Consider the following 15,175-nt stretch of genomic DNA (forward strand, 5'->3'; position numbering starts at 1 on the left):
AACTTTGCTTTTTAAAAATAGCTGTCAACTTCAGAATTTAAGGTTTGCAATAGTTCTTTGGGATGTTTTCCTCAGCCATTTAAAATATTATTTATTTGACAGAGGAAGGGGGGGGGGGCAGGCATGCCAGGGCCTTCAGCCATTGCAAACGAACTCCAGACACATGTGCCCCCTTGTGCATCTGGCTAATGTGGGTCCTGGGGAATCGAACCTAGGTCCTTTGGCTTTGCAGGCAAATGCCTTAACTGCTAAGCCCAAGAGCCATTTTGGGGGGGTGAATTTTTGGTAAGGATCAATAAGATTTTGATAATCAGTTGGTCAGAGAAGGGGTAGTGAAATATGTTCATCTTTCCCCCTCCTTTTAATGTAAATTACACAAAATAATGGGTTTCATTGTGCCATTTTCATATGTTTATATTATTGTGCTTTGATCATACCATCTGCCATTTCCTTCTGACCCCTCCTTTCAGGAGCAAGGATTTGGGAACTAAATACTCCTTTTTTAAAAAAACATTTTTATTTTTATTATTTATTTTGAGGGAGAGACAGAGAGAGAGAGAGAGAATGGATGCGCCAGGGCCTTCAGCCACTGTGAACCAACTCCATATTCATGCGCCCCCTTGTGTGCATGTGCAACATTGCATGTGTGCGTCACTGCATCTGGTTATGTGGGACCTGGAGACTGGACCATGAGGTTTTAGGCTTTGCGGGCAAGTGCCTTAACCATTAAGCCATCTGTCCAGCCCTCAAATATATTTTTTAAATTTTTATTTGAGAGAGAGAGAGAAAGCGAGAGAGAGAGAGAGAGAATGGGCACACCAGGGCCTCTAGCCACTGCAAATGAACTCTGGATGCATGCACCACCTAGTGCATCTGACTTACATGAGTCCTGGGGAATTGAACCTTGGTCCTTAGGCTTTGCAGGTAGTCTCCTTAACCACTAAGCCTTCTCTCCAGTCCTCATATATATGTATTTTTAAATTGGCTTCTACATATAAAAGTTTTTTATTTTGTTCAACATGATCTCTAGTTCCATTTTCCAGCAAATGGCATAATTTTGTTCTTGATGGCTGAATACATCCACTCATTAATCTAGTGATGGTCACCCAGCATGATTCCATAACTTGTGAATAGTGCCGTCATAAACATGGGTATTACCAGCATCATGATTCTATACTTAGATCACTTTGGGTATGTCCCTGAGTGGTATGGTGGGATGGATCATATGGTAATTCTATTTTAAGTTGAGGAATCCACACTGACTTCAATAAAGGCTGAATTAATTTGTATTCCCACAGCATTATATAAGGGTTCCTTTGTACAGCATTTGTACATGTATAGATAATTGAGCAGAAAATACAAGGCATTTCTATTTAACACCCCCAGGCTTTACCCCTGAATTTCTCCTATTAACATCTTGCATTGGTATGGTTTACTGATTGCAGTTACTGAACTAATACATATTAAAAGTCTATACTTTGGGCTGGAGAGATGGCTTAGTGGTTAAGGAGATTGCCTGCAAAGCCTAAGGACCCAGGTTCAGTTCCCCAGTGCCCACATAAAGCCAGATGCACAAGATGGCGTATTCATCTTGAGTGCATTTGCAGTGGCTACAGGCCCTGGTGTGCCCATTCTCTCTGAAATAAATCCGTAAATAAATGTTAAAAATTTTTTTCAGGGTAGGGTTCTTACTGTAGCCTAGGCTGACCTGAAATTCACTATGTAGTCTCAGGGTGGCCTTGAAGTGATTCTCTTACCGCTGCCTCCCAAATGCTGGGATTAAAGGTGTGCACCACCACACCTGCCTTAAATAAAGTATTTTTTTAAAAGTCCATAGTTCACTTTAGGGCTCATACTTTATTCTGCACACTTTTTGGCCAAATGCTTCTCACCATGCACCCATCGCTATAGCAACATGCAGAATGTTCCACAGTCCTGAAAATCTCCTGTGTTTCATCTCCTCACTTCCCCTCCACTCCTGGCCACCACTGATGTTGCCTCTGTGGTTTTGACGCACAGTTGGAATCCCAGCGTATAACATTTTCCGGCTGACTTCCTGGTGTCTGTCTGTCTTCCATGCCCATTCGTGGCTTGATAGCACATCTCTTTCTTTTTCTTTTCTTTTTTTTTTTGTATTTATTTATTTTGTTTTAAATTTTAAATTTCTATTAACATTTTCCATGATTATAAAAAAATATCCCATGGTATTTCCCTCCCTCCCCCACCCCCACACTTTCCCCTTTGAATTTCTTTTTTTAAAACACATCTCTTTTTACTGGTGAGTAACATTCCATTGTATGGGTTTAAGGGAGATACCACAGTTCGGATATCAGCCCCTCATCTTTTGAGAGACATCTTGATTGCTTCCAGATTAAAAAAAAAAAACACTTTTATTTATTTATTTATGAGAGAGAAAGAGAGAGAGGTTGAGAATGGGCACACCAGGTCCTCTAGCCACTGTAAACGAACTCCAGATGCATGTGCCACCTTGTGCATCTGGTTTAGGTGGGTCCTAGAGAATCAACCTGGGGTCCTTTGGCCTTAAGCCATCACTCCAGTCCTGCTCCCAGATTTTGATAGTTATAAGGAAATGTTCTTGTGCAGGTCTGTGTGGCTGTCTAGTTTCAAGGTGTCTGGGGAACTGCTATTTCCTAAACATCTATACCACGTTGCATTCCTACTACCAAGGTATGAGAAATTTTTTTTTTCCTTTTTCAATATTTTATTTACTTATTTATCTGAGAGAATCAGAGAGAGGCAGAAAATGGGAGTATGGTCCGCACCAGGGCCTTCTACCACTGCAAATTCCAGGTGCATTCACCACTTCTTGCAGCTGGCTTTCTTTACGTGAGTACTAGGGAATTGAGCCCAGGCCGTCAGGCTTTGAAAGCAAGTGTCTTTTTAACCACTGAGCCATCTCTCCAGCCCCTTATGAGAGCTCTTCATCAGCGTTTCTCTTGATTTTTGCCAGCATTTGGTATTGTGTGTAGTATTACATAATTTTGAATTTGTAGTCCATTGAAGAAGTTGAGCGTCTCATTTGCTATTGTGTCACTTTCTTTGATGAGATTTTTTTTTCTTAAAAAAAAAAGATTTTATTTGTTTATTTACTTATTCGTTAGAGAGAGAGGAAAGAGATAGACAGAGAGTGAGTGAGGATGGGTGCGCCAGGCCACTCACTGCAAACGAACTCCAGACACATGCGCCACCTCGTGCACCTGGCTTATGTGGGACCTGAAGAATCGAACTGGGATCCTTTGGCTTTGCAGGCATGTGCCTTAACCACTAAGCCATCTCTCCAACCCGATTTTTTTCTTTTGACATTTTACCCATTTGGTTTGCACGTGTTGCAGCATGTGGTGTGTGTACATGGGATGTATGTGCAGGAGCCCTCACAGGGATGTATGTTCAGGAGCCCTCACAGGGAAGCCAGGGTATATTGGATGTCCTTCCTCTATTACCCATCCAGACACTTCCTTGAGATGGACTCTCTACCCAAACAAGGAGCTTTGGTTTTTTAAATATTTTATTTTTATTTATTTGACAGAGAAAGAAGGAGAGAGAGAGAGAGAGAGAGGGAGAGAGAGAGAGAGAGAGAGAGAGAGAGAGAGAGAGAGAGAGGGAGAATGGGTACACCAGGGCCTCCAGCCACTGCAAACAAACTCCAGATGCATGCGCCACCTTGTGCATCTGGCTAACGTGAGTCCTGGGGAATTGAACCTGGGTCCTTGGGCTTTGCAGGCAAATACCTTAAGTGCTAAGCTATCCCTCCAGCCCGAGCTTTGGTTTTTGTGAGCCACAGCCACTCTGTAGTATCTGTTCCATACTGGACGGGGCTACAGAGGTGTGTGGCTGTACCCACATGTTTCTGTGGCTGCTGGGGCTCTCAGGACTTCAAGTCTATAGCAAGTGACTGCTCCACCAAGCCATATCCCTGGAACAATTTTATCCACTTTTATTTACTTTAAAAAATATTTTTATTTATTTATGGGGGAGCAGGGCATCTAGCCATGCAAATGAACTCCAGATGCATGTGCCACCTTGTGCATCTGGCTTTATGTGGGTCCTGGGGAACCAAACCTGGATCCTTTGGCTTTTCAGGCAAACACCTCAATCGCTAAGCCATCTCTGTAGCCTATAAAAAATTTTAATTTAATTAAAAAATATATTCTATTTATTTATTTGAGAGAGAGAAAGAGGGAGAGGGAGAGAGAGCAAGAGAGAAAGAGAGGATGGGCTTGCCAGGGCCTCCAGCCACTACAAAGGAACTCCAGATGCATGCACTCCCTTGTGCATCTGACTTATGTGGGTTCTGGAGAATTGAACCAGGATCCTTGGGCTTTGCAGGCAAGTGCCTTAACTGCTAAGCCATCTCTCCAGCCCTATTTTAAAATTGTTTTTATTTATTTGCAAGAAGAGTGAGAGAGAGAGAGATTGAGCATTAGGGCCATAGGTGTGTATGTGGGTGCTGAGGAGTTGAATATATGGCAAGCTCTTTTAGCTGTGGAGCCATCTCTCCAGCCCCTTAGATGAATTTTTTTATTACAAACACCCAAGCTTTTTTATTAAGATTAGGGAATCTCATGTGTTCTTGACTCTAGAATCTCTGTTGTTCTGGATACTAGATCTTTTCATATGCTTACTATGCATGTAGCATATAATAAATGTCCAATAATTTTATTATTTTCCCTCCTATTTTATTCTTTGAACTTTAATCTTGATTCTAAGTGTTCTTTGAAACGAGCTCCTGGTGCAGAATCCCTTTTCTTGCAGTGCTTGTTTTGCCCCACATTTTCTCCAATGCATTAAAGTTTTTTTTTATTTAGGGGGCTGGAGAGATAGCTCAATGGTTAAGGCACTTGCCTGCAAAGCCTTAGGGCCTGGGTTCCGTTCCCAAGTACCCAAGTGCATACATTCTCTCTCTCTCTCAAATAAGTGAAATATTTAAAAAACCTGATTTATTATTTATGTGTATGTGTATGCATGTCATGCGACACATGCAGAGGTCAAAGGACCACTTTGAGGCATCTGCGCTCCACCTTCTCTGAGACATGGTCTCCTGCTGTTGCAAACGAACTGACAGACTGCAAACAAAAGTCGGATGAGCTGGCCTGAGAGCTTCCGCTTCTCCTGGCTCCGTCTCCCATGGTCACGGGTGCGCTGCGATCATGGACGCATGTGAACGTTGAGCCTAGGCTGGCAGGCTTTACAGCTAAGTGCCTTTAACTGCTGAGCCAGTCCTCACTCTCTCTCTTTTAATATGTTTATTTATTTATTTTTAGGTAGGGCCTTGCTCTAGCCCAGGCTGACCTGGAGTTCACTTGGTAGTCTCAGGGTGGCCTTGAACGCACGGAGATCCTTCTACCTCTGCCTTCCAAGTGCTGGGATTAAAGGGTACTGGGGAATTGAACTTGGGTCATTAGGCTCGGCAGTCAAGGACCTTAACCACTGAGCAATCTCCCCCCGTCTTTTTTGAGCTATGATTTCACTATTTAGCTTAGGCTGGCTCAAGCTTGGGATCAAATTGGAAGACTGCTTCACTCTCCCAAATGCTGGGATTATAGGAGTCCCTGATATCTTTCATGCAGTTTTGAAAAATGTGTCTATAGTATTTAATGATCAGAAACAATCTTTACTGATGTCATTTTTCTCTTGTAAGTCAATGGCTGCTCTATTTCATTGATAATCATGGTATTCATCATGTTTTTTTTTTTAAATTTTTTTGTCTATTTTTTATTTATTTATTTGAGAGCGACAGACACAGAGAGAAAGACAGATAGAGGGAGAGAGAGAGAATGGGCGCGCCAGGGCTTCCAGCCACTGCAAACAAACTCCAGACGCGTGCGCCCCCTTGTGCATCTGGCCAACGTGGGGCCTGGGGAACCGAGCCTTGAACCGGGGTCCTTAGGCTTCACAGGCAAGCGCTTAACCACTAAGCCATCTCTCCAGCCCGGTATTCATCATGTTTTATAGGATACTGGCTTGCTGGGCAATGGCTGTGGTGTGCCTTTGAATAACAATTCACTTACATTTCCTATGAACTTCATGAGCAATGACCTTTGAATAATAATTGACTCACATTTTTTTTTTTTTTTGAGGTAGGGCCTCACTCTAGCCCAGGCTGACCTGGAACTCACTCTGTAGTCCCCCGGCTGGCCTTGAACTCAGTGGCTCTCCTACCACTGCCTCCCGAGTACTGGGGTTAAAAGTGTGCACCACCACACTCAGCTTTGCACTCGCATTTCTACCCTGAAGTGTACGGTATCTGGGAGAGGGGCCTTGAAGTGTAGTGTTCAAGCATTCAAGAATATTTCTGGGGCTGGAGAGATGGCTTAGTGGTTAAGCTGCTTGCCTGCGAAGCCAAAGGACCCATGTTTGACTCTCCAGATCCCATTAAGTCAGATGCACAAGGTGATGCATGTGCAAGGTTGTGCATATACACAAGGTGGCACACATGTCTGGAGTTTGATTTCAGTGGCTGGAGGCCCTGGCACACCAATTCTCTCTCTCTCTCTGTCTTGCTTTTGCTTATAAAAAGTATGCCAGACTGTTGGGCTTGTCTCAAAACAAACAAACAAAAATATTTCTGGGCTGGAGAGATGGCTTAGTTTTTTTTTTTCTAAAATATTTTCATTCATCTGCAAAGAGAGAGAGAGAGAGAGAGAGAGAGAGAGAGAGAGAGAGAGAGAGAGGAGAGAATAACAGAGTGAAGGAATGGGCTTGCCAGGGTCTCTTGCCACTGCAAACAAACTCCAAATGCATGTGCCACTTTGTGTATCTGGCTTTATGTGGGCACTGGAGAATCACACCCCAAAGGCTCAGTTGTTAAAGGTGTTGGCTTGCAAGCCTGCCTTTCCAGGTTCAATTCCTCAGCGCCCACTTAAAGCAGTACATGCATCTGTGATCCCATAATGCCTGCAACAGTGGGAGGCAGAGCCGGGAGAATCTGAGGTTGTGGACCAGCAGGTCTGCCTGTCCATTTGCAGCCTGGTAGTTCATTTGCAGCAGCAAGAGGCTCTGTCTCAAAGAAGGTGGGGCACAGACACCAAGAAGTTGTCCTAAGGCCTCCACACACATACCGTGGTACCCCTCACACCCTACACTACACATACAAATAAATTAAAAAAATTTTTTTGTTTATTTTTATTTATTTATTTGAGAGTGACAGAGAGAGTAAGAGGCAGATAGAGAATGAGAGAGAATGAGCGCCCCAGGGCCCCCAGCCTCTGCAAACGAACTCCAGGCGCATGTGCCCCCTTGTGCATCTGGCTAATGTGGGTCCTGGGGAATCGAGCCTTGAACCGGGATCCTTAGGCTTCACAGGCAAGCGCTTAACTGCTAAGCCATCTCTCCAACCCATAAATAGAGTTTTTACATGATTTAAAAAAATATTTTATTTTTATTTATTTGATAGAGAAAGAGGGCGGAGGAGGGGGGAGAGAGAGAGAGAGAAAGAGAGAGTGCGCCAGGGCCTCCAGCCACTGCAAACGAACTCCAGATGTGTGCGCCCCTTGTGCATCTGGCTAACGTGGGTCCTGAGCAATTGAACCTGGATCCTTTGGCCTTGCAGTCCAACTCCTTAACCACTAAGCAATCCCACCAGCCCAAATAAATGCATTTTAAAAATTATTTCTATAACAGGGGCTAGTGGTATAACGCAGTGGTCGAGTGCTTCTTGCCCATCATACTGTGATCAGTTGATCCTCAGCACTGTGTGTGTGTGTGTGTGTGTGTGTGTGTGTGTGTGTGTAAATACTAGGATATTTCTACAATGGCTCAGCTTGCTTATACTATACAAGGGTCATGCCAGTGGGTTGCCCCAGTTGTGGGGAAGGCTGTTGTCTTGGTCTGTTTTGCTATAAATGAATACCATGGACTGAGACGTTTATGCAGAACAGAGGTTCATTTGGCTCACCTTTCTGGGGACTGCGAAGTTCAGGAGTGTGGCACTGGCATCTGGCAAGGGACTTCCTGCTGCTTGGCATAGAGCATGGAGAGGCACTGCAGCACACTAGCATAGATCTCTCTTCATTTAAAATTTTAATTAATTATTTGAGTGCGCGCATGAGAGAAAGAGAGAGAGAGAGAGAAGGGGAAAGAATGAGAATGCCTGGGTCTCTAGCCACTGCAAACGAGCTCCAGGTGTATGTACCACTTTGTGAATCTGACTCTGCCTGGGCACTGGGAATTGAACTTGGGTCATTAGGCTTTAGGGTTTCCTCAGGGAAATGCTGTGCTGAGGGAAAAGACTGGCTGTCAGAATCAGCCTGAGTCAGCCTTGGTCCTGACTCACTGCACATGTGAGGTTTGGACTTCCCCATGCCAACCTCTACCTCCTGCCCTCAATCCTACATTTCCTGCTGTGAACACCTCCATGTCCTCCCACTGAAGCCTCCGCTTCCTCCTTCACGAGCTTCCACTTCCTGTGCGGAACAGGAAGTAATCGCCTCAAAGTGGAGGTGCACTCAGACTGGCTGCTTTCGTTTGTTTTTTCAAGGTAGGGTCTCACTCTAGCCCAGGCTGACCAAGCAATTCACTATGGAGTCTCAGGGTGACCTCGAACTCACGGTGATCCTCCTACATCTACCTCCCGAGTGCTGGGATTAAAAGCGAGCTCCACCATGCCCAGCTCTATAGTCTCATTTTTTCACATGTATTATTTATTTATTTGAGAGTCAGAGAGAAAGTTATAGGCATGCCAGGGCCTCCTGACCCTGCAAATGAACTCCAGACACATGTGCCGCTTTGTGTACCTGGCTTTACATGGACACTGGGGAATCAAAACCTGGGTTGTTAGGCTTTGCAGGGAAGTGCCTTTAACCACTGAGCCATCCCTCCAGCTGGGCTCAGGTGTTCTGAAGACTTGGTCCCCAGCTGGTGGCTGTTTGAGAGGTCTGTGGAGCCTTTGGGAGGTGAAGCCTTGCTGGAGGCAAACACTGAGGTTCATCAGTTCCGCCCATGGAAGGGGTAAGCTCGCTGACTCAGATTCCTTCCTCCTTGCTGCCATGACAAGATGTGACACCCTGGCTGTCTGCTGTGCCGTGCTTTTCCTGCTGTGACGAAACTTCCCACAGCTGTGAGCTGAGATGAACCCTTTTCTTCCAGAAACTGCTTCTGGTCAGATATCTTGTCCTGGCAACGAGAAAGTCACCATACGGTGTAGACATAGCCCCGGCTAGCCTGGGACTAATGATCCTCCTGTTTCAGCCTCTCAATTTCTGGGATTATAAACCTGTGCCACTGACCCCACATTAGTTCTCTCTCCATATATATCTATATCATCTATATCTATAAAATATATATCTAGGGCTGGAGAGATGGTTTAGCGGTTAAGCGCTTGCCTGTGAAGCCTAAGGACCCTGGTTCGAGGCTCAGTTCCCCAGGACCCACGTTAGCCAGATGCACAAGGGGGCGCACGCATCTGGTGTTCGTTTGCAGTGGCTGGAAGCCCTGGCACGCCCATTCTCAATCTCTCTCTCTGTCTCTTTCTCTCTCTGTCACTCTCAAATGAATAAATGAACAAAAAAATTAAAAAAAAATCTAAAAAAAATATATATGTATATCATCTATATCTGTATTATTATTATGTCATATATATGTATATGTTATATATATGTAATATATATTATATATGTGTGTATATATATATTATATATATATATATGAACGCATATATTTGCATATTAATTTAGGAATTAGTTTCCAGGCTTTACCTGAGTGCCAATATAGTTCTTAACCCAGAAATGCTTATTAACCTTTAAACATTGAAAAGCCTGGTGAATAAGGTCGGCAATTCCATGTATAGCCACTGGAGGGAGGTATTTCACAATTTATGTTCTCAAACAGCCCAGCCTGGATTTTTCTTAGGGCCTTTTAGCTCTTGTTCTAAATTGGTTCAAGTTTTCCTGACTGTTGGCAGTGTAACTGGGGCCCTGTGATGACTTGCCGTCCTGATACCCGCCAGGAGTGGAAACATCCTTGTTTTATGAACAAGTGAGGCTCCCAGACTGTAGGTGGGAAGGTGGGGGTAGCGCCCACTCATGCTATTTTGGCATCTTTTTTCCCCCTCCTATCTGTCACTCACACCTTGTAGAGCAGAGAATATACCTGCTTTGCCATTCTGGTAGGAATAGGCCTATCAAGACAGAACTGCAGCTGTGGCTTTTCCATTAGGACAGTGGTTGTGAGAAGAATATACCTGTAGAAGAAAGGGCAAAAAACAGAGCTGGTGTGGGAAGAGGGGCAGTAGAACCTTCCAGGGGGAGACTGTGACCCTGTACAAAAAACCAGGGGAACCCAGCCAGGCTTCCCTCTTCGTTATGCCCTGTGTGGCCCCAGGGCTGATTTTAGAGGGAACGATTCTGTGTATTCCCGTTGTCCTTTGACCACGTCAGTGCTTAGGTCACTATATGTGCATTTCAGGACCCAGAACAGAGGTCTCAGAGCCCCTAACTGCAAAGGGCAGCCTCCGCTTTCACAAGTCAGCTCCGTTTGTTCAAAGGAAGAGCTCTGCACACCTTCCCTTGCCTCCAAGTAGGCCGAGCTACAGGCAAAGCAGCCGGGTGTCTGGTCTGTGGGGTGAGTCCGTGTTGGGACCCACCAGCCTCTGCGAAACGAGCCTCCTTCTGCTGCCTGCTTTTCGGACCTTGGCTGTCCTTCCCTTACGCCCCCCCCTTTACTTATGAGTCATGTTTTATTTATTCAATAATTTGCTATTGAAAACTGCCCTTTCCAGGCAGTATGCTGGATCGTGCGGCCCTCGGAGAGAGTCAGCGGGAAGTTCTTCCTGGGTGTTGGGCACATGCTGGGGGAAGGGTGGGTTGTCATGTGTGTCTCCAAGGCAGCTGACTATCTTCTCTGAGCCTATTTCATCGTACGTAAGGTGGGAAGTGTTTTATTCCCAATAATATTATTAAGGAGTAATATTACTGTGGTGGTGGTTTGAATGGAATATCCCCATTGCCACGTGCTTTTAAAATAAATCAATTTAAAATGTTTTATTTTTATTTATTTGTTTTAGGAAGAGAGAGAAAGAGGGAGGGAAGGAGGGAGAGAGAGAGAGAGAGAAAGAAAGAGAGAGAGAGGGAGGGAAGGAGGGAGAGAATGGGACCACCAGGGCCTCCAGCCACTGCAAATGAACTCCAGATGCATGTGCCACCTTGTGCATCTGGCTTAGGTGGGTGCTGGGGAATTGAACCTAGGTCCTTAGGCTTTGCAGGCAAGGGCCTTAACCACTAAGCCGTCTCTCCAGCTCCTCATTTTTTTTTTTTTTTAGGTAGGGTCTCGCTCTAGCCCAGGCTGACCTGGAATTCACTATGTCGTCTCTGGGTGGCCTCGAACTCACGGTGATCCTTTTACCTCTGCGTTCCGAGTGCTGGGATTAAAGGCGTGCGCCACCACACCTGGCTCTCGTGTGCTTTTTAATACTGGATCACCAGCTGGTGACAGTTTGGGAAACTTGTGGGGCTTTTGGGGGGGGTGGAGCGTTGTTGGAGGAGGTGTGTTGCTGGGGGCTGGCTTTGGGGTGATGTGACCCAGCTCCAAACCCAGGTCTCAGCATACTTCCCCCTGCTGTGGAGACTGGACATCCCCTGGCTGCCTGCTGTTGCCATGGTGAAGCTTCCCCTTAAAACTGTAAGCCAGCATTAGTGCTTAAGACATCTGCCAGCAAGCCCAAAGGATCCTGGTTCGATTCCCCAGGACCCACGTAAGCCAGATGCACAAGGGGGCACACACATCTGGAGTTCGTTTGCAGGGGCTGGAGGCCCCGGGGCTCCCATTTTCTCTCTCAAGTAAAAATTAAATAAAAAAGCAACTGTAAGCCAGCATTGAACACTTTCCTTCCACCAGCTGCTTCTGGTTGGGTGTTTTGCCCCAGCAATGAGAAGGGAAACTGCCACAGTGACCTACCTCTGACCTTGTGAGACCTAGAGAAACAGATTGTGTGCACAGTCAGCGTGGGCGCCTCCCTAGGGAAACCTAAGCCTTTGAGCAGGTGGTCTTCCCGGTGCAGACGTATTTTAGTAGCTCAGAGTGTAATGGGAACTCTGCTGTGCTTGGCCCTACTCAAAGGCAAGGATCTCCTAAACCCAGTGACCCTGATAGATGTCCTTCATTGAGGTGCCCAAGACGGAGCTTGTGAGATGACCGTATGACACACTGTTTAAAGGCACGGGATCCAGAGCTGCGCAGCCTGTGCTCAGTGCCAGCCGGACAATCACTGGTTGCGAGATCTTGTGCCAGTGACTTAGGTTCTCCCTGCTTCAATTTCCAGCCTTTAAAATGGGGGCAACCATGGCACTGTCTGCATAAAGCAGTGACAAGTTAGCACATGACAAGCACTGAAAATAGACCCTGGTACAGAGCAGTGACCCCAAGCTATAAGTGTGATTATTATTTAAAGATTTATTTATTTTTCTTTATTTATTAGAGACAGACAGAGAGAGAGAGAAAGGGAGAGAGAGGAAGAGAGGGAGAGAGAGAGGGGGAGAGAGAGAGGGGGAGAGAGAGAGAGAAAGAGAGAGAGAATAGGCACTCCAGGGCCACTGCCACTGCAAACGAACTCCAGATGCATGCACTCCCTTGTGCATCTGGTTTACGTGGGTCCTGGAGAACTGAATCAAGGTCCTTTGGCTTTGAAGGCAATTGCCTTAATCTCTAAGCCATTCTCCAGCCCTTAAATATCTTTTTTAAAAATTTATTTGAGAGAGAGAGAGAGAGATCAAGAGAAAGAGGCAGACAGAAAGTGAGCGAGTATAGGTGCGTCAGGACCTTCTGCCACTGGAAATGAACTCCAGATGCATGGGCCACTTGGCACATCTGCTCTGTGTGGATGCTGGGGAATTGGTCAGACCTTGCAAAGAAGTGCCTTTAACTGCTGAGCCATCTTTCCAGCTCCCTGATGTTGGTAGTTTTTTTTTTTTTTTTTTAAGGTAAGCCCAATGGACTGGCTTTTTTTTTTTTTTTTAATGAGAGAGAGAGAGAGAGAGAGAGAGAGAGAGAGAGAGAGAGAGGGAGGGAGGGAGAGGGAGAATTGGCAAGCTAGGGCCTCCAGACATTGCAATAGAACTCCATGTGACCCCTTGTGAGCATGTGAGACCTTGTGCTTGCCTCACCTTTTTGGTGTCTGGCTTGCATGGGATCTGTAGAGAGATTGAACATGGGTCCTTAGGCTTTGCAGGCAAGCGCCTTAACCGCTAAGCCATTTCTCCAGCACTGTTGTTGTTATCTTTAAAAATATATCTATTTGCAAGGAGAGAGAGAGAGAGAGAAAAGAGAGTGAGAGAGTATGGGTGCACCAGGGTCTCTTACCTGCGAGTGAACTCCAGACGCATACTTTGTGCATCTTGCTTTACGTGGGTACTGGGGAATTGGAGCTGGATTGTCAGGCTCTTCAAGCAAGTGCCCTTAACCACTGAGCCATCTCCCCAGCCCTGTTGCTGGTATTGATGGGATGGCGTATTAGCTACATAACAACTGAGAGGTAGGAATTGTTTATTTGGCCCCTGGTCTCAGAGGGTTCGGTCTGTAGTCATTGTACTCTGTGGCACGTGAGTCCCTGGCGAGGCAAAACCTCGAGGTGACAGAAGTGCATGGAGATAAGAACCAGCGTAGGGAAGAGCAAGGACAAGATATGGACTCCCCAGCATGCGCTGTCAGTGACCTGCTCCCTCCAGCTAGGTCCCACTTCCTCAGGTTTCCAGAACCTTCTAAGATAGCACCATCTGCTAGAAACTAAGCATTAACCATACAAATTTTTTTTAAACTTTATTTTTATTTGAGAGAGAGAGAGAGAGAAAGAGGCAGAGAGAGGGAGAGAAAGAATGGGCATGCCAGGGCCTTGAAGTCACTACAAACGAACTCCAGACGCATGCACCCCCTTGTTGGCTTACGTGGGTCCCGCGGAATTGAACCGAGGTCCTCTGGCTTTGCAGGGAAGTGCCTTCACTGCTAAGCCATCTCTCCAGCCCCCATACAAATCTTTTTAAAAAGCTTTTTTATTGACAGCTTCCATAAATATAAAATATGCAACGTGATCATAGCCCCCTCCCACTACCCTGACTTTTCCTCCTCCAAGGAATCCCTTCTTCCTTCCAACTAGTGTCTCTTCATTTTGATGTCATCCATTTTTCCTTCCACTGTGCACGTCTTGTGTAGGTGGCATCAGCCACTGTGAGGTCGTGAATATCAAGGCCACTTTGTGTGCGGAACACCATCTTGTAAGCACTCCTCCCCTTGCTTGCTCTTACCTTCTTTCTGCCACTTCTTCCTCAGCAGTCCTTGAGCCTTGGAGGGTGTGACAGTCATTGTCTCATCCAGTACTGAACACTCTACTGTCACTTCTCAGCACGCTGGTGAGTCTTGGGTCACCCCAGTGGTCACTGCCATCTGAAGAGAGAAGCTTCTCTTTAAAAAAGTGAGATTAGGGCTGGAGAGATGGCTTAGTGCTTAAGCGCTTGCTTGTGAAGCCTAAGGACCCCGGGTTAGAGGCTCGATTCCCCAGGACCCACGTTAGCCAGATGCACCAGGGGGCGCACGCCTCTGGAGTTTGTTTGCAGTGGCTGGAGGCCCTGGCGTGCCCATTCTCTCTCTCTCTCTCTGCTTCTCTCTCTCTCTCTCTCTGTCTGTTGCTCTCAAATAAATAAATTAAAATGAACAAAAAAAAATGAAAAAAGTGAGATTAGCATTAATATATGGGCATAAACATAAGTAATTAGGGAGCAGTTTGCTCAACACAGGAATCTGTTTTTTTTTTTTTAATTTGAGGTAGGGTCTCACTCTAGCCCAGGCTGACCTGGAATTCACTATGTAGTCTCAAGCTGGCCTTGAACACACAGAGATCCTCCTACCTCTGCCTCCCAAGTGCTGGGATCAAAGGCATGAACCATCACGCACGGCTAAAATAGCTTTCCTTTATCTATCTGCAAGCAGAAAGAGTAAGAAAGAGAGAGAAAGGTAGAGAGAGAACACAGGTGTGCCAGGGCCTCTTGCCACTGCACATGAACTCCAGACGCGTGTGCCACTTTGTGCATCTGGCTTTATGTGTGTACTGGGGACTCTAACCTGGGTTGTCATGCTTTGTAAGCAATTGCCTTAACTGCTCAGTCATCTCTCCAGCCCCACTTTAAAAATTTTTTTCAAGGTAGGGTCTCGCTCTAGCTCAGGCTGACCTGGA

The sequence above is a fragment of the Jaculus jaculus genome, chromosome 17 (assembly GCF_020740685.1).
Source record: "Jaculus jaculus isolate mJacJac1 chromosome 17, mJacJac1.mat.Y.cur, whole genome shotgun sequence".
NCBI lineage: Eukaryota > Metazoa > Chordata > Mammalia > Rodentia > Dipodidae > Jaculus > Jaculus jaculus.